This window comes from Agelaius tricolor, unplaced genomic scaffold (assembly GCF_023055355.1).
Source record: "Agelaius tricolor isolate 1412-34295 unplaced genomic scaffold, bAgeTri1.0.p SCAF_13, whole genome shotgun sequence".
Taxonomy (NCBI): domain Eukaryota; kingdom Metazoa; phylum Chordata; class Aves; order Passeriformes; family Icteridae; genus Agelaius; species Agelaius tricolor.
The window spans coordinates 18,371,731-18,390,454 of record NW_027269273.1 but is presented as its reverse complement, the minus strand read 5'-3'; the positions used below and the strand labels follow the sequence as shown (position 1 = coordinate 18,390,454).

Sequence of the window (18,724 nt, the reverse complement as noted above, 5' to 3'; positions counted from 1 at the left end):
CCTGATAGAAAAATATCACACTCATTTTATTAAAAAATATGATCTTGTCAAAGCTGTTTCCTTTCCAGGATAAATGAAACTCAGCCATATCAATATTACTGATTTTAAATCGTCATTTTTAAGCTCAATGCTTTATTATTTATAATTGCTTAATAATTCCAGAAGATGTGAATTGGTCGAACCCCTGATTTCTTGTTAAGACATTTTGACTATTAAAAATACTACAAAAGCAATCCTGAAAAAAAGTCATTGCATTTTAAAGGCACAACAATATATTCCATAACACTGCCATTTTTTACATCAAGCTATTTCTGAAGAAGGCTTTCAGTTCAATGAATAGTCCTGCATTTAAAATTATAAAATAAAGCACACAGGAGCTAAGACTCTTCCTTGTATGTACCTAAGGTGGAGGAAAGTGTGTACTGTGTTGAATTATTTGATAGGTAATATACAGTTATAGCAGCTGACAGAGTTTTACTCCAGGGCAGAATTAAGGCTAAATATTCACTTTTGCAATTTTTATTTCCTGTTGCATAGGAGTCTGCATTGCATGAACATAAATCTTTGCATTTGTTTCCTACACTATTTTAAAAAAGGAAAAATGAAACAAAGATGAACAGGAGCAAATAAAAAGAGAAAGCACATGCTGATGGTAGCTGATGGCAACAAAAAGGAGCTACTTCAGTCAGTCGATATTAGATCTAGATACTCAAGCATGTACCTGTGGTAAAAACTTCAGGGTGATTACTTAGCCCAAGGAGAGGTTCCAACACTCCCTGCTTACAGAAAGCTGGAGTTCTCTCTGCTCACTGTGGTAGGTCCAAGATTGAGCTCACTATAATGTATCTCTATATAGGGCATATTGGTATTAAAATAACTGTCTTGCAGGTATGTTTTATTGTGCAGTGGATACACAAGATCTTTGTTGCATACATGCTGGCTCAGTTTTTCTGAGCTGAGGACATGAATCATCCTCCAAACTGCCATCAGAGTTGATGAGAACTGGGTGGCTATTTGACTTAGATGTCTCAGTCGATGGAAGTAGATCACACTGGAAAACGTTGGGGAAGCACACACACATCGCAGGAGGGTGTTTGGTGCTGGCCTGTGGCTTTGCTGTGGAGCCAGAGGGAAGGCAGGCCTGGGCAGGATGGTGGAGAGGTGTGGGCAGCGTTTCCTCACCCACACGTCGCGCTGGGGCTGCGGGGAATGTGTGTCGGATGCACTCCACACACACGCGCTTGTTGGTGGGCAGTCTGATGGTGCACAGTCGCTGGGGCCGGTGCGACTCAGTGACTCCGCACGGGGCTGGGTATTAATTGCACGCTTGAGAGCCGTGTGTGTGTGTGTGTGTGCGCGCAGGCGTGGGCCTGGGGAACACCCCGAGCTTGTCACACACTCCGTGTGCTCGTGCAGCTGCCGCAGGAGGTGCAGAGCCGTGACCCTCTACCCATGGCCTCGAGGTCTCACTGGCCCAGCCAGGCAGCCCCTGGTGCCAGGGTGTGCGCAGCAGGGTGGGTTTGCTGCCCTCTGTGTGGGCTTTATAGACTCTGCGTGTACCATCCTGAGCACAGTGCCGAGACTACAGCCAGCTGCTGAACTCTGGTGGTAACAAACAGCCCCATTAATGCACTGTCACAGATTTCATTAGGGCGTCAGTCCTGACCAACATGGCCATAAATCAGGGAGATGGTACAAGGGCTTGCAGGCCCTGGTTTCAAGGGCCACATAGCCAGAGACTCATAACGCTCAAGAGGAAATGATCATGAATATTATTTAAAAAAATCAGAAATGTATATTAGAAAATCTCTGAGCTTATCAGATGGAGTGAGGTTGGGTAATAGCTGTTATTTATACTGCTTGTGCAGAGTGATAAAGTGGTGCTTTATGACCTGTGGTTTATCACTTAGAATAAGAGTCATGTGACTCCATTAAGGATCCTTCTGTAGAAATGAAAAAGGGTAAATTAATGTGGTTTTTTTATTGTTAAATATTTGCACTCTCCTAAACCCAGTTTTTATTTTCTCTACTTAAGAAGTAGCGTATAAGCACAAATAAGTTTAAGTTTTGATTGATGAAGAGGTGGGGTGAAAACTCCCTTTATGTCAAAGGCTCTCTGGAGTGAGCCAGCCTCCCACCCACTAATGTCTATCAGCGGGGTTGGGTTCAGCGAGGAGGGAAAGCCAACACAGTCAGCACTGTTACACCCTAAAAGTCGCTCCCCTTGGCCTCTGCGACCCATCATCTTCTGCAGAAACACACTGTAGTCCTGCTGCTGCCTCAGCCTCACTGCTGCTCTGGGAAGGGAAAAGGGGATCTGTGGAGACCAAGGGTGGGAGCAGCCCTGGGCAACCTGAGCAAAGAGATGAGATGAGACACTCTCAGGGTCTGCCTGAGCAAAGAGGAATTGAACTCCTCAATGATGTTTTAAGCACTAGAAACTGTCCTTACAGACCTACATATGAGCCCTGCCATGGCAATGAGCTCCATGGAAGCCATGGATAATCTGCAGGACAATACTGTCACTGGAACCTGAATGGGGGAGCAAAATCACAGCAGTGCTATTAAGAGGTCATACAATTGCTGTGGGGATATGCCCCCAAGCCCTGTGAGCTGCAGCTGCTGGAGAGGCAGTGAGCACACACTGCTGGTGGGCAATGGCCACGATCACCAGGGCATAGGAAAGGAAAAGAAGATGGAGGAGACTAGTAAACTCTAAGGAGTTGCTGGAATGCCACAGGAGTCTCTCCCAAACCTTACTGGTTTAGTCTGAGATGCTCAGAGATGGGGTTTCAGGAGAGAACCAAGACTGAGCTGCTCAGAATAAAACCGTGAGAGCAGGCAGATGCAGACAAGGGTTTTGCTAAGGGACAGTGATGGACACACTCCTCTGTCACCTCTGGTGACTCCTGTATTCACAGTTCTGCACCACCTACACGGTGCCTCAGGGCACTTGAAAGGTCTCTCAGCTTCCCAGGGGACTCCCTTTAGCGGTGATGAGTGCTGGTCAGCAGAGCAGTGGAAGTGCTGGATTATTAACACCTTTACAGCCCCAGCTATACAAGTTGATCAGAGCACACTATGTAGCTAATTATGGGACTCTGCAGTAAAAAAGAAGATTCCACAGTGAGGCAGAACTACCATATTTGGTTTTATGTGTATCTGACTCAGTTTTCCTGCTTGTAAAATGGGGTTTACCACATTCATCTTCATCAGAACATATGGAAAAAATTACTTAAAAATTACCTGTGGAGATAAAAAGGACTGCAACTTTGCTAAAATTTTCTTGAATATTTGTTCTCAGAATCTGGATCTTTTTCTGTTTTGAAGAATAAAGTATTGTTGACTCATCAGAACTGGAGAAAAGAAGTTTCAGTAAGCTAAAAAAACACCTGTGAGAAAACTGTCATCATATTTTTGCCATCTTTTCTCCCTTTGATTTTGAAAGAATAGTTTGGATTCTTGGCTCTTGTTTTAAAATCCAAGTCTGCAAGAGTGCTTGCAGGGAGGGAGCTGCCTGGAAGGGAGAGAGAGTGATGGTCTGGGAAAGAAAGCAACAGACAAACCTGAAAGAGAAGAGGAAGATTATCACATTATTTTGTTGGGGTTTTTTTTTTCCAATCTGTTGCTTATGTTTCATCTAATAGTAAAGCCTTCTGAAGCTGAAGTCAAGTCTGTACCCTTAAGGGCAGTTGCTGTGAGTCTTTCCCAGGCTGAGTTACAACTTGGGGTTCTGTTGTGCTGAGAGCAGAGTGTCACAGCCATAAAACAGCTCAGATTGGAAGAGACTCTCAGAGGTGTCTGGACTCACCTCCACCTAAAGCAGGGTCAACTCAAAAAGGCAGGCAGAAGGGGCTTTGAGGGCACACAAAATCAGTGGCATAACACACAGGAGGCTGAGGCCTCTGCGTCCTCCTGGCCAGCTTTCCAGAGGACTCTGCATTCAGACTGTACCCTGGATCAGATGTGTCCTAGAGGTGGTTCAGTCCATTTTGTTGTGTGTTCTGCTCAGGGATGGGGGTGGCTTTTCTCTCCAGGTGAGGAAAGCATGAGTAGTGGCTTTCAAGTGACCTTGTGTGTAAGCAGAATTCAGCCTAATGTCTAGCTCTCAGAGCATATTGCCTGTGTGTTCCTCACAGTCATTTCCCATCATGGCTATGTGCTAATTGTCTCTAGGGGAAGTGAGAAGAAGACTTATTAATCTGTGCACTCAGGAAAGGTTGTAAATCACTGTGTGTTTCCAGCGATAAAATTGGCGAAATAAATTAAAACAAGCACTAATGACCCAAAGAGAGCTCTGATGTAGTGGGAGTGGGCTGGGGCATATAGCTGTGTTTGGGTATAGGGTACACCTCTGTCATATACTTTGTTCTGCCAGAACTCTTGCATATCTCCAGCCACAGTCCCTTGACCCCAGCCAGTGCATTATCAGTACTGCGTATTGTTCTCTCCTCTCTGCTGCAGTGATGGCCTCAGATTTTTAGCTCACCTGTTCTATCCCCTTTGCTTTTTAGTCCAGCAGAGCTTAGAGTTAATATATCCTGGTTCTCTGCCACTTCTCAACAAACACAGTGAACTTTTCTTTAATGCAGATATGCTGAGCAGCTTCAAAGCCAACAGAGGCATATATCCATTAACAACTGTACAACCTTCCTTTTAGATATTAGTGTAAAAAGTCCATTCGGAAAGACTTCATGGAGTAAATAAAAAAGCAGGTTTGCAAACAGCCTTTCTGGTGATGAACAACCAGGGTGGAGAAGCCACCTCATAGTCCTGTTTTCCAGCAGCCTCTTTCATTTGGGAGGCCCGCAAAATCCTTCAGTGCCTATTCATCAAATGCCACTGAACTGTCTGATCTTTCTCTCTAGAGGAGATGTTAGTACCAGACAGTTCTATGTTTTCTATGCAGCAACTGTCCCTACAAGAAATCTTCTGAGAATATCCTCCAACATTTTCTGGGATGATTAAATACTACCTGTTTTGCCTCACCATACAGCTTCAGCCTCTGGATATTAACCAGGAATGACTCATTTTATACCCACCAATGTAAGAGCTACTTCTCAAACCAGGAGCAGTCTGCTACTGCTCAGGATTGCTCACCTGCTTGTGGATGTACCTTGCTACCTTCCTTGGAGAGCATAAGAGATCATAAGGAAGAAGAATTTTCTTGGTATGATCTTCACAGTGGACTCACTGAATCAGTGTATCCCTCAGCCCCTGTAAGTTCACCAACCTTTTGCTTTTTCCCCAGAAGATGCAGGTCTCTGGATTTTCCCTAACAAGCAAAAAACTGAAGGAGTGCTCCTGCCGCAGTTGGCCACCTCTGCTGGGATGTGCACAAAGGTCAACAGCAGAACTGTGATACAGTGAGGAACATGCAGCACTGCCATGTGAAATCATGGTCGTGAGCAGAGGCTCCTGCTCCACAGTGCACTCTTTATATTCCAGAGTCCTCTGTTCCCAGGACCAGTTCACACAAACCCCTCCTCACTTCCTGGTGGACTTGGTCCTTCTAGACATCACAGGCAGAGAGGCAAGACACTGGAACCAAGGATGGCAGAACCTGGGCAGAACCTTGTCTGCCTGGACAGAACCACAAATTTCTCCAGGAGCTGAGTCCAGCAGCATAACTAGACTTCGATTAAAACTGCTTTCAAGGAGCTCCCTAAACCAATGTGTGCCTCTGTCACACAGGAGCTGAGAGCACCAGCTGTCCACTAGCCTGAAGCTGTACTTAGGCAGCACCTCCAAATTAACAGTATTTATCTTGTATCAGTTTCCTGAGTTCTGTGGTGCAAGCTCTGGTTTGTATTTGTATCTTATAAATGTAAGAACTGCTAGGAAAAATGTTTTCAGAGTGGTTAAAAAAATAAATTATGTCTTTCTTTCAGTTACGCTTTCTGTGACAAGCATATAAATGGATGGCACCAACCCAGCCAAGCTCAGAAGTCTGAAAGGCTTTTTTATTCCATGTGGTATCACCACTGCACCAGTCCACGTTAGACACCAGCTCAGTCTCTTGGACCTTACTAGAGCTACTTTCTGTGTTTCCCTACCGCGGGTTGGCTCACGATTTGTTCTTGAAAGCACAAAACTTTTTGTAAACAATTTTCCTCTTTGAGGTTTTTCCATATCCTTAACTCAAAATATTTTCTCTTTTCATTAAATGTATTTATTTTTCTAATTTTTGATTTTTGCCTACTTAACATTCTTGCCCCTTTTCCTGATTCCAATCAAAACCAGTAGTGCTAAAGGATGGTAAAAGAGAAATGGGAGAGATAATCTCCTAAAAAAAAAAAAAAAAAAAAAAAAAAAAGGTCCATTCAGAAAGCCAGGAAACAAAATCAACAAGGAGAGCTTTGAATGTTCTGTTTTGCTCGGAAAATTGTCGATTCCTTTTGCCTCAAGTGCTGGACCTGATTCTTCTCCGACAGAGTGCAGCCAAGAATTACAAAGCGAGTCAACAGACAGTGGAACTGAGTTCATCTGAAAAGTAGCCAGAAAAAACCCTTGGTCTGTGTTCGAGGTGTCCATTTTTAGAAGGAAATTTGCTTAGGTAGAGGAATACCAGCATATTCAGGGTGAGTGGCTCTGTGTGTGTGTGTATGTGTTTTGGATCTTAGCACAAGGAAGGGATGTCTTGCCACCCCCAGGGGTCGGGAATAGTGCATGCATGGGGAGGACCTATTATATTATTTTTCTTCCACCTTAATGAACTCCTCTCATGTCCACCTCTGATCAGTGGAGTATGACAGAGGGTGATTGAAGGCCAGTCTCCCAGGAAATGAAGTTTGTTCACAGAGCCCAAGTATGCTGGCCCTACTCCTGCCTGCCTCTGATTTATAGGACCAAAAATTCCTTCCTCTGGTAACAATAACGCTCTTAAACTCCAGACCCCTCTCCCTCACAGAACCTCCAGACAGGGCAGCCTGAGCCCAGGAGAGACGGGAGGCACCCAGCAAATATATCCATCAACACAACTCAGGTTTCAAAGGAATATGAGACCCCACAGGGTTAGGCTCACAAAGGTGGAGAGCAGAGGAGTGTGGCCACAACCCTGAAGCACCTCCTCCTGGGAAGGGGCAGCAACAGGAATGATTCTGCCATGGACAGGGGCAGGAGCCACATGGTGCCCAATAAGCCAGATGGCACAAGCCCAGGGGGGAAATTAAGGCCCTCTGGTTGATGCTTGATTCTAGGGCTGGGAACAAGTCTGTTCTCAGGTCTCCTAACATCAGAAGTTTCTTCCTGCAATGTCTCCTCTGTTATGGAGCTGGTGGCTTGTGTGCACTCCAAATGCTTCATCTCTCACGTTGTACTTGGTTTTGAGAAGTTTCCTATGAGCTCCCTGTGTTTTGTAACACTTAAAGACAGCAGCAATGGCTGGTGCTGCTGGTTCTGCAGCACCATGGCTCCTGTGTGGCCCTGCATGGCTCATGCTGAGAGAGGGCATCACAGCAAAGTGCCACACTGCACTTCAGGAGCATTAGAGTGTGATGCAGCCCCAAGGTGTGGCAAGTAACGGTGTCCAGGGGTGCAGGGCATGCTGGATGGGGCTGGAGGTTTGGTCTGTGCTGTCTGGTGCGGCTGGTTGGTGTCACAGGCTGTCGCCATGCAGTGTCTGAGAGACAGAACCTTCCCCCAGCCAGGGAGCTGGTAGTTAAACAGTAGGAATGATCTGAGGGCATATTGTTTCCTTTGTTCTGTTTAGTAACATAGACAGGGAGATACAGCGGGGCCATCAGGGCAGCCTCTAAACTGGCAAGACCTGTGCATACACAAACACACACTCTTTGGAGCTATGGGTCACATATTCGTGCTTAACATTAGAGCCAGAGTTTTGGTCAAGGAGAGATAAAAAGAGCCCTTTTGCAACAGGACAGTTGTGGTTGCCAAACTGCAAGGCAAGTCCTGGAAAGAAACAAGTTCATTCTGTAACTTTTTTTTTTTTATCATTTACTTATTAACAGCTCTCTCTGGCTCTCACCTGAAGTTGCTGACCTGTTCCTCCTAGACAGAGCAATTAACAGGGAGACAATGATCTGCAGAGGGCAAGGAGCAGCCTGTGCTGGGGAGGGGGCAGAGGTGGGGAAGGGCTGTGGGAGGCCGAGGGTCACAGAGGATAGAGCTATTTATGGCCTTAAGAGGGAGGATCAGTAAAGAGCCATCTAGCTTGACTTGACTTCCTCTTGACCTATCACTTCTGGGAGATACTGATGCAACTCCCTGCCCCCATGGGCTTCAAGTGTTCCCAGTGCTTAAGTACTGGGATAGGCTGGTGAAGGTGGTAGTGGGCAGAGGAAAATGTGGTGGACCATGTATCAGCTCCATTAAACTTGTGGTGTTTAAAGTGTGAAGGAAGAGATCTTGCCCGTGTATTGTAGTCTTCTCCAATAATAGCCCCTGTAACTGCTTCTGGAAAGAGAGACAGGAAAGCTTTTTGCTCTGTCCATTGGCAAAGCACAGTTTCCCCTCCCAGTTTTAGCTGTGGTTATTTGGACAGAAGGTCTGTGGGACAGTAACTCTGTGTTCATGCTGGTAGGTAGCACAGAGGGCTCTGATCCCTATCTCACAGTCTGTGCTAAACACAGTGCAAGTAATTGCTTGACAAAGAGAGAGCAAGTCTGCCTCACACTTGTATCTGACTTCCATATCTGGGCCAGCCCCTTGATGTCCTGCTGTGAACACTGTTTTGGAACATACCCCTTGAAAATTATGAGTCTTTGCATTTTTGTGTCCTTCAGACCACCTTTCCTTCTTTGATGGAATGTGCCAAGACTGGCCACAACTTCAGAGGGGATTCCCTGGTGACACCTTGTCAAGAAATTAGCTTTGTGTTGTAGCTGAGTGACATGATAAAAGAAGAACCCTTCCTCTAAATAACTGTCTCCAGAGAAGAGGCTTAAAAGCATATTATGTTAGATAACCATGTTAAATTGCATCTAAAAAAGGAAGTTGATAATTCCTAATATATTTTTGATGAAACATGAGCTTTTTTAAAATGAAGAACATTTTTATGGAGCAATCCTATGAGATGCCAAATGTTTTGGCCCTGATCTAGCTAGATATTTAACCGTGCACTTAATTTCTTAAGCTGCTTGTGTGCTTAAATATTTTGCTGGATTGAGTCCAAAGCTCTCAGCATTCTGTGTGGTGTCAAAGGACCAGGTCTGCGTTTGCAGCAGCACTGCTGAACTCAGCCTATAATGAAGTAAATCTTCACACAGAATGCACTTTCAGTTAGTGTACTATCCAACAAAAAAGTTAAATTTCCTTGGGATTTCTCTCTTAGGTGTGTGTTTTCTGATGGTGTTCTAGTAGACAGGGTTGCGAGTCAGAGTATTTGTGGAACAAGGCACTTTTAAGTAAAATTTAGAGGGATCTAATGGAAAATTGTTTTGTTCTAAAAATTCCAGGATTGTCACCCAAGACCTGACTTTAAAAGGAACTGAAGACTCATGGGGAAAGAAATGGGAGTGTGTAACCACTCCATCCAGTCAAAGCTGACCAAGATAGTTGGAATCATTCACAGAAATTATTTAAAAAATAATTTCAAACAACAGATGGGGAGGAATTATCACCTGATGGCAGTCAACCAGTGAGCAGAGACCAAGTTCTTGAGTAAAGTAGCTCTCTGCAGATGGCTGAGTTCAATAAGAAAGAATAAAAAATGAACCTGACCTAACAAAAAAGTGAACAAGTGGGTTTCATTGGTCTTACTGAAGGGAGTACAAAGAACAAGAAGAAAACAGCCCTAGGTGGGAAAAGGTGAGTCTGATTTCTAATCTTGTGTGTTGTAATTATGGTGTTAAATGTGCAAGTGTAAAGTGAATAGATGAGATGGCATAACTAGAAAGAATTTGTTGAAGAGAGCTGAGCAGAAAAAGGCTCTGTCAAAGCCAAAAAGGATGCATGCCAACGTTGTTTCTCTTGGCATAGGTCAAAAAGCAGACTGTGTGACAAGAGAGAAATTTGAGAAGACTGAGATAATGCCCAATTAGATCATGCAGTTCACCTCCCTGAGGCCTGTGACAGACTGGTAAGGAATTTTTTTTTTTCCTGAGGAGGGAAAAAAATTGTCAGAAATTTGCATGTTTTTTTAATTATTTCTCCCAAAAACTTAACTCAAACCAAAACCTCACTAAAAACTGTCCCTTTCAGCTTAATATGTTCACTTCCCTTTACTGTCTCATAGGAAAAAAACAACAGATACCTACTGTGAAAAAATGCTTAGTAAGTCCATGCTGCAATTTCCTGCAGCAACAAAATTTTAGGAAGACCTAATCATGCCTTTTGTTATCACTGAAATCCTTCTCAGTCACCTGTAATCCTGAGCCCCATTGCATCAGACCATCATAGATATTTTGTTCCTTAGAGTACATAGCCAGAGCAGAGTCTGACTCACCAGTTCCTGGGTTAGCCCAAGCTGGGATGAGCCATTCACCCCACAAAGCTTAGCTGCTTCATTCTTGTGGCTCCTTTTCATACATATTATGTCTTCCAGGAACTCTTGCATCTCTGGGGGGAGGCTGACCACCTCCATAGCAGCTTTCACGTGAATTGTGAGCCTGCCTCCATTTTGAGAAGACTTTGTGGAATTAACATTCTCTTGAGCCCAGAAATCATGATGCTTAGGTTACCTCTAACTGAAAGCCTGACTGGCTGTGCTAAATTTGGCAAGTGATTTCTGTATGTTGGCAGTTGGAGGGATGGGAGCATTTTCTGAACATGTGCCGAATTTAACGTGGTGAGGCTGTACTCCAAACTGGTATCAGGACCAAGAATTAAACTGTGATTCCCCAAGCTCTGTGTTGTACCACAATATCTGTTCAGGCTCTTCTGGCACCCCTAAAGCCCTTTTCCTCAGTGCAATTTTCTTAGGGCTTTAAATAGTGAAGATTCCTAGTGAGTTTTATTGACAAAGAGTTCCTCCCTTAATTTTAATCTGCTTCATTTTTATTTCCTTATCTTTAGAGAGGAGTCCTTGCTGTTATTGTTTCATACAACGAACTCTGGTTTTGTTACTATCTTCCACCCAAACTTGCTAGGCTTGTCTCCATCTTTAGCAATGTTTTTAACACTCCTGGGATGTAGGACTGAAATTCTGCACTGTGGTGTGCTGGTGGGGATGTAAATTCAGTTTACCAGAGAGTAACAATCAGAAGTATAATTTATTTTGAAAAACATGACTATTAAGTATTTTCTTAGCATTACCAGATTTCCTTTTTGCCATGTGCAATAGGTTAAGTTGGAGACACCTGCTGCAGGGAGTGCCTGGCTGATACATACTCCTCTCAGAAGAGGAGTGATCCTACTCCTCATTATGCTCTGTGGATGGGCTAATGAGTACTGGTACCAGTAGCAGTATCTACAGTATGACTGGTGGATTTGAACCTGAGCTGGTCAGATGGCATGTGCAGCTGGAGGGAGAACCGGGGTTTGTGACTACATCTTCCAACAGAAGGAAGCAGGAGGGGTGCAAAATCACAGCAGCATTACGTGTTTGTTAGGAGGTGGTTGCAGTTGACTGGCCTCTGACTCATCCCTCCAGCTAAGTGTTGAGGAGAACTCCCAGGTCTGGGAATGGCCACCCTCTGGGACAGAGATCTGGACTCCTCCTGCATGTGTGGTACCGGAGGGGTGGATGGCAGAGGGGGCTGCTCTGACATTTCCTCTCCCGTTGAGGAGGGAACCTTGTCCTTTCGATGCCGTTGACAGCCAGCTCAGCCCTGTGTGACCAACAACCGCCGCTCCTGCGTCCTTTCCCCTCAGGTGCTGCCTTCATTAGCTGTGGCCTCGGTTTTATGGGAACCCTCCCACCCAGCTTCCTCCTGCCTTAATGACAGGCCCATTAAAGAGAAGCCAATAAAGCCACAGCGCAAGAACAGTGTGAGGGGACGGCTGCCTGCCCATCCTCTTCATGGGTGAGCCAGGTCTGAGGGCAGGAGGAGGCAGAGATACTCCAGCCTTGCGCAGAGGTGACTCCTGGGAGCGGGCAGAGGCCGCAGCCTGCAGGACAGCTTTCATGCTCCGCCTTGGGGCTCTCTTGCGTAAACTTTTCCCAGTGTGGGGTTGAGGGGTTTTTTGTGGGTTTTTTTTTTTTCATCTCTGAGGAGGGAGGAACAAGGCCTTTTAATGAGGGAAGGATTAACAGGCCATAAGACTCTGCCCTGAAAGAGCCAGTCTGTCTGTGGGGCCGCTCAGCAGGACGCAGGGTAATTGGATTGGATCCCGAAGAGCACCTTGAATCGGTTCTGAGGCGGCCACAGCGGGTTGCTCCAAAGGGGGCCGGGGGCCAGGGAGGAGGGGAGCGTGTGGCTCTTTAGAGTAGCCAGAGCCAAGATGGGGGATCAGCCGGCTCATTAAGGGATTAGAGTGTTTGTTCTTCTCAAGACTTTTGTTGCTAAAACACTTTGCACAGCATTTTCTGGAGCCTGGGGAGCTTAAAGAGCTTGTCAGAGCCCTGCTCCTGTCTCCACACAGGAGCAGAGACGCTCTTTCCTCTGGCCTTCCTGCCAATGCTTACAGCAGCTATTGCTGGTGACAGCTCCTCTCTTCCAGCCCTTCCCATCTCTGGTCATAGTGCTGCTGTCTCCGTGGGGTTTGAGGTAAAGGGGGAGGATGACAAAGAGGATGAAGCAAAAGATGCACCTCAGGAGTGAGTCCTCTGACAGTGAGGGACTTTTTCCTTGGTATTTGTAGCACAGACAGTGAAAGACTTTGCATGTTCTGTGGTTCTTTGCAACCTTTTACCTCCCCATGGGCTATGTTCTTGGTTTCCAGAACTTGTGGTAGCAAATTTGCGACACCAACTAATTTGTGTATCTGGCCTTCGTATGAATGCTATGGCTAGAAATTATTACATAGATGAATTTCCCTAACAGCATCATCTGAAATGGGCTGGCTGGTGAGATGCAGTGCCAGAAGAGGCTGGGAAGGGAAGGAATAGTGCAGTGAGACCTTCCTTGAGAGCACAACTGGCCAGGAAGCTTGGTTCTCCTCTGGACTGGGGACAGAAACTAAATTTCTGAAGTCCAAATAAAGAAGCACTCAGCAGTGGAAGGCTATTAGAAAATGTCAATGGGGTATGTGGATAAAGCACAGTTGTCATCAGTTCATCCATCCTCATGGCCTACACAGAGACTTATCCAACTCTTCCTTACCTGAGCTGCCCTGAGGCACATAGCTCTGGGCATGAATAAACTCTGTCCTGGCTGGCCAGAGGTGGGAATTATTCAGGTTTTTAGCTTTGGAGTGAATTTGGCCTTCACCTTCAGAGAAACATGGGGGCTGGGCAAAGTGGGGTTTAATCTGTTGCGTGGAGCAGCAAATGGAAGGGACTTCAGCAGGACCTCTTCAGCTCCCAGTCTAAATTGCACTCCCACCTCCCGTCTCTGCTAAGTATGAATTTCAATTAGGGAAGGAGGGAGGGGGGAAGAAGGAGACAGACAGGCAGGCAGGGGAGGGGTAGGGGGGAAGAGAGTTACAGGGAAAATAAATGAGACTCCCCTATAATTAATTGTTTGAAGGGAGTGCCCCACTCGGCTGTGAATTCTGAAATGATTATTGGATTTGCAGGCAGACGGGGAACAGAACGGGTCGGGTGCACGATTAATATCTTATTGATAGCGGATTAAGAGAGCGAGATCAAATCTTTAACTGAGTGGAGATGCAGTTTATCAATTTGTCACAAAAAATGTAGCAATCAGAAGTGGAGAACATCAGGGGCGATTTACGGATCAATTCATGTCAGTGCCTCACAGTGTGGCTCCAAAAGGAGACCAGCTTCCCTCCAGGTTCCCAGAGAGCTGGCTTGGTGCTGGCCATGCTGAGAAGGGTGGGCCCAGCGACAGACGGGTCCCCCAGGTGCAGAGGCACCACCAGGAGAGCAGCAGGCAGGTGATGCCATGCTCCATGGATGCTGCATAGCACTGCTCTGGTGTGGGGTGCAAGCACAGCAGTGGTGCCCAGGGAGCACAGGCTTCCTGAGATGGTTTCAGTGGGACATGTGAAGGCTCAGCCCTTAGTATGGCAGTAGATGGGCTTGCAACCAGCCAGGGCTCACTATGCTTCGGGGCAACATGAGGAACCTGCTAAAAAAACTTTTCAAACTACTTGAGGTGCAGCTGAATGGTACTGGCCCCAGTGTTAGCTCACGAGCTGTTGGGCCATATAATGCAAAGCGGTGGGTGCTGTCTGCATTGCTGGCTGCGAGCTTCCCTCTCCTGCTAGAGACCTCATGTGTTGCTAACATTGGGATGCTGGTACTTCTGAATTCTGTTCACAGCTCTGCTGTTTGGATTCTGCTGATGAGAGCTTTCCTCTGAGCAGCCTGGCATTGAAGAGCATTCTGTGTTTCAGTAGTCCAGTTTGTTGACCAAGTCCTCAGCTTTGATCTGCCAGTATTCATGGTTCGTGCATGGAAGTTATCTGCAGCTACTGAAAGCATTTCCATAGCTGGGAAAAAGGCAGGAACTCCAACAAAAATACCCACCTTGGAAAAGTCCTTTTCTGCACTGTGAGGTAGTTCTGTGATGTGAAACCCCTTTTGCCAGCTCTGATGCGTGTATTGGTTACTTGGGGCCTTCTCTAAAACCTGATCTCTTAGTTGAAAATCTACAATTCTCAAATTGAAAATAAAAATCACTCCTAGTTCCTGTGGCCTTAAGCTTTTCAAAAGAACTCCTAAAGGCTAAGAGCAGAAACCAAAAGAAGAAGAGCCTAGAGTCAGATGGCTGGTAATATTTGTTTTTATTAAATCAAACTTTTGATTTGCAGCCCTCTATCATAGATCTTTGTTGTGAATGTTTGCTTTTAGCAAACAGGGAAAACAAACCTAAGGCAAATGTTTAATGAGCACCTCTTTCCGAGCAGGCACTGTAAGCAGCTGTGATGTCTGTGCAGCAGAGCCTGGCACCAGACTTCAGTCACCAGTTGGACTCCAGCATTTTTTATTTTTTATTGCTAACGTTAAACTTCCTGCTATTCCGACAGATGGGGGATGGCCTGTAGAAGCCAGCAGCCTCCTTGGTGGGCTATGGAGTCGACAGGAGTCTCTGATAGCAATTTCCCTTCTCTTAGGGCCTTACAGAGCTGTTGAGTCCCTTGGGCCTTTGCAAAAGATGTTGTGCACCTGGGTGACGCGTGTGATTGTGGAACTGAAGGCAGCTTCTCCTGCCAGCACTGCTAGCTCTGGAGGCAATTACATTCTCACTAGGGTTGTTGGGTTTCTCTATGAGGCCTCCTGGCTCTTTGCAGTTGTTCTCAGGGTCCTGGGGTGCGATGCAGGCCTCTGGGGCTTGGGGCGTGTATGTGGGGGTGCAGGTGAGAAAGCAGCCCCAGCTGAAAGCCCTTACCCTTGAAAGCTAGAAAGAGAAAGAAGAGGAGGGGAGAGGAGGGAGGAAAATAAAAGTTGGTTAATCCATGGCCTTGGTTTACTGCCTGCTGTTTACTCCTCTATACTATACTGCTTTTGCCTTACCAGCATGTCAGAGCCTCTGAAAGGCTTTGACTACTGCCAGCTTTTTGGGGGTGCTTGAAGATCCAGAGAGGGACACCACACTGCTGTGAGGGCTGTGAGCATCATGAGGGACGGTCTTGGAGCTGATGAATCCTTGAACTTGATAGCACACCCAGCTAAATAATGTGATTTGGCTTGTTCTAGGTTGCCATCAGGACAAATGGCTGTATGACAGTCTGGTTTAACTGGTATGTGTTGGCTGAGTGAGACCAGTGCACACTCACTGCCAAGGTGTGAGAGATCTTGGGGTCTGCTAGGCTGCAGATCCCACAAGTGATAGGAAAGAGAAAGTATCACACAGAAGTGTAGGTGTGCACTGAGATGCTCTCTGTCCCAACTGATTCACAATGGAGACCATGGGAGGACAAAGCTGCTGTCCACCACCTTTGGGCTTGTTGGGGAGTCAAGTGGGACAGGGACGGGCAAAAATTCATGACAGAGCCATCTGCCTTGGTCTTCATGCATGACCTCCCTCTCCCCTGCCTTTTCCCTGATCCTACCACTGTCACTAAGGTCACATATTGCTGGTGGTCTTCTTCCCTCTTTTTGTAGAAACTGCTTTTGTACATGTGATAGAGTGGCCTCTGCTGAGGCTTGAGATGGATGTTGTTTAAATCCAGGGGAAAGAAGGCAGAGCTAGGGTGGACTCTTCCCTTTGCCAGCAGCAGCTTCCTGGTGTGTGCTGTTGTACTAGGTCTGCCATAGCCATGAGCTTCCCTGTGCTGTGTATCCCCAGGTGGGAGCATGTGTGGCATCACAGCCATGGATGCCTCACAGCGGAGCCTTGAGAAGTCTGTAGAAAGTAAAGCACGCGTGGCATGGTAGTAATGCATGTGTGGCATGGTAAAAAATCAAAAGTGAATTTGTAGCAAGAAAGCATCGGAAGAGAAGGAGACAATGCTGAACGTGTGCTGAATGTGTGGTGGGCAGGGAAGGCAAGGAGGCAACAGACAGGGAGGGGGCCCTTGAGATGACACTTCACTGCTTTTTCTGTCCACTATTGTGAAAACATGTTGAAATCCATAGAATGCCTTTGTTTTGGAAAGAGCCCTGAATTAATTGTGATGTACTGCTGCCCTTAGATAAGTTCTGGGCCCCTTGTTCATTTCTCTGCACAGTCTTTCAGAGCATCACCTCCACTGCTCCCTCCACCTGCAGAACCAGCACCTGCTCTGAGCGCCGCTCCAGGGGTGCCCACACACAGGGGCTGGCACCGGCACCCAGCCCCGGCCTCCCTCTGCCATGTCCCACCCTGCGGGGAGCACCGGGGCACGGTGACGCTCCTCGTGGCGGTCATATGAGCGGTGTGGCCTTTCCCAGCACCGGGCTCGGGGGGCTAATTAGCGCATTCAGGGGTGCTGCTGGAGTGGAAAGGCGCTCGTCTGGCGGCGGGGGCCGCAAGGTGCCCTGGGGGGCTGGCGCTCCCGCTCCTCCTCCAGGCCACCGGCCGGGCCTCCCCTGGGCCGTGCCGGGCTGGGTGCTGCAGCGGCCGGGGCCGCAGCGGCCGGGTTGAGGGGCGCTCCGGCTGGGGCGCTGCGCTGCCTCGGCGGGCAAGGGGCGCCGCGGGGCCCTCCGCGCTGCTTTCAGTGCCGGCCGGTTCTGCTCCACAGACCGTCCCTTTGTCCGCCCTCTGAATGGAGCCCTGCCTGCCCGCGGCCCCGCTTCTAATTAGGGCTTCCGCTGCCCGGCCCGGGCTGCTGCTCCCCCCGCCGCTTCTAAACCCATGGGCACAACTCGGCGCTCGCTCTCGCTCGGCCTGGCCGCCGGCCGGCGCGGGAGGAAGGCGAGGGGAAGCCAGCCGGGGCGCCGGCGGCCCGGCACGTCCGGCTGCCCGCTGCAGGAGCGGGCACGGGGCCGTTCTGCCGCTGCCGCCCCGGACCGAGCGGCCACAGCCCCGCTGGCCGGGCTTCCTCCGGGGAACCCCCAGGCACCCCTCGGCCGCCAGGGCTCTGGGATGGGCAGATCTGGGGTTAGCCCCTGAAACGTGGCTGAGACGTGGTTTTGTTTTTTGTGAAATCTGAATTATACTTCTCGTGTCAGAAGTTCTTGGGGGGACCTTGCTGGAAAACAGTTTCACATTTTTGGGGCAAATGCAAGGGAGTGCTGTGTTGTTAAGGTTTCTGTCTTTGCTTTGGGCTGCATGGTGCTACAAGATGGCAATCCAGGAGTTGATGGGCAGCCAGGATTTCCAGAGTTACAGCCTCCAGACTTTTCTAGACCTCTGGCATATTTGTACCCAAGGCAAAGATTTGCATCTCTATCTACACAGAACACGTTTTTATGTCTCACAAAGATGCATCTTCAAGAGACTTGAATGTGTATGAATAGTCTCTTATGGGGAACAGTGATTTGCTGTTTATGCAGATAAAATCAGGGAAGGAAAACAGCTTCAGGCAAGATTTACAGATCTTTCTCTGACTGGATCACAACTTCTTGGCTCTTCCTTGGGATATTTGATCCTGAAGGCTCCCTTTAGTTTTTGGTTGTCACTTTTGCCATTAAGGCTCTTACTTCCTTCAGGTGTGACCTTTCATTTGCTTGAAATGCAGTTGTCCCCTCACAAGCAGCAGCTCATGCCTCAGTAACAAGGGAGCCCTGTTGCTCCTTGTCCCTGTGCTGTCCCTGTGGCCAGAGGCCACCAAGCCTCAGGGCTCTGGAGTGTGACACCCCTCATGGGTCCATTGTCTGCATCCCCTGCCATGGGTGGGCAGAGAGGAGTTTGGATGGGATAGAGTCCTCACACCAATTGCTGCCCCATCTGCTGCTGGATGGGTTTCTGGGTGACCATGGAGAGTCTGCAGGATAGAAACCTCTCCAGACTGGGAGGGGTTTAGGGGATGGAGAGAAGTTCCTCTTGGTGTCACAGTTCTCCCTCTCCTCAATCAGCAGCTGTGGGTAGGTGTGAATCACAGCTCAGCCATGCACCATGAGCGCTGTCTCTGTGGCTCCAGCTGCAGGAGCCCCCCCAGCCACCTGCCCCCCAGCACGAGGAAGCCCAAGGGCACCACGGTGCCAGCAGCACTCGGTGAGAGCAGCACGGCTGCTCCCGGGCTGCCCGTACCTGCGCAGCCGAGCCCGGCTGCGGCCAGCCCTGCGCCAGCTGGGTTTGCGCCATGGCGGCAGGGCCCGGCAGGCGGGAGCTGAGCAGATGCTGAGGTGCGAGCCAGGGTGGGTGGTACAGTTTGGATGTTTCTACCTCATCTG

At 47.9% G+C, this 18,724-nt stretch overlaps 1 long non-coding RNA gene across 1 annotated transcript; it reads left to right on the top strand.

The window, feature by feature from the left end:
* The first annotated feature begins 5,901 nt into the window (after window positions 1–5,901).
* On the top strand, window positions 5,902–10,034 carry LOC139595317 (uncharacterized). The gene is made up of 3 exons (XR_011681005.1): window positions 5,902–6,581; window positions 9,417–9,768; window positions 9,940–10,034. It is a non-coding gene; the product is annotated as an uncharacterized lncRNA (long non-coding RNA).
* The last annotated feature ends 8,690 nt before the right edge of the window (window positions 10,035–18,724 follow it).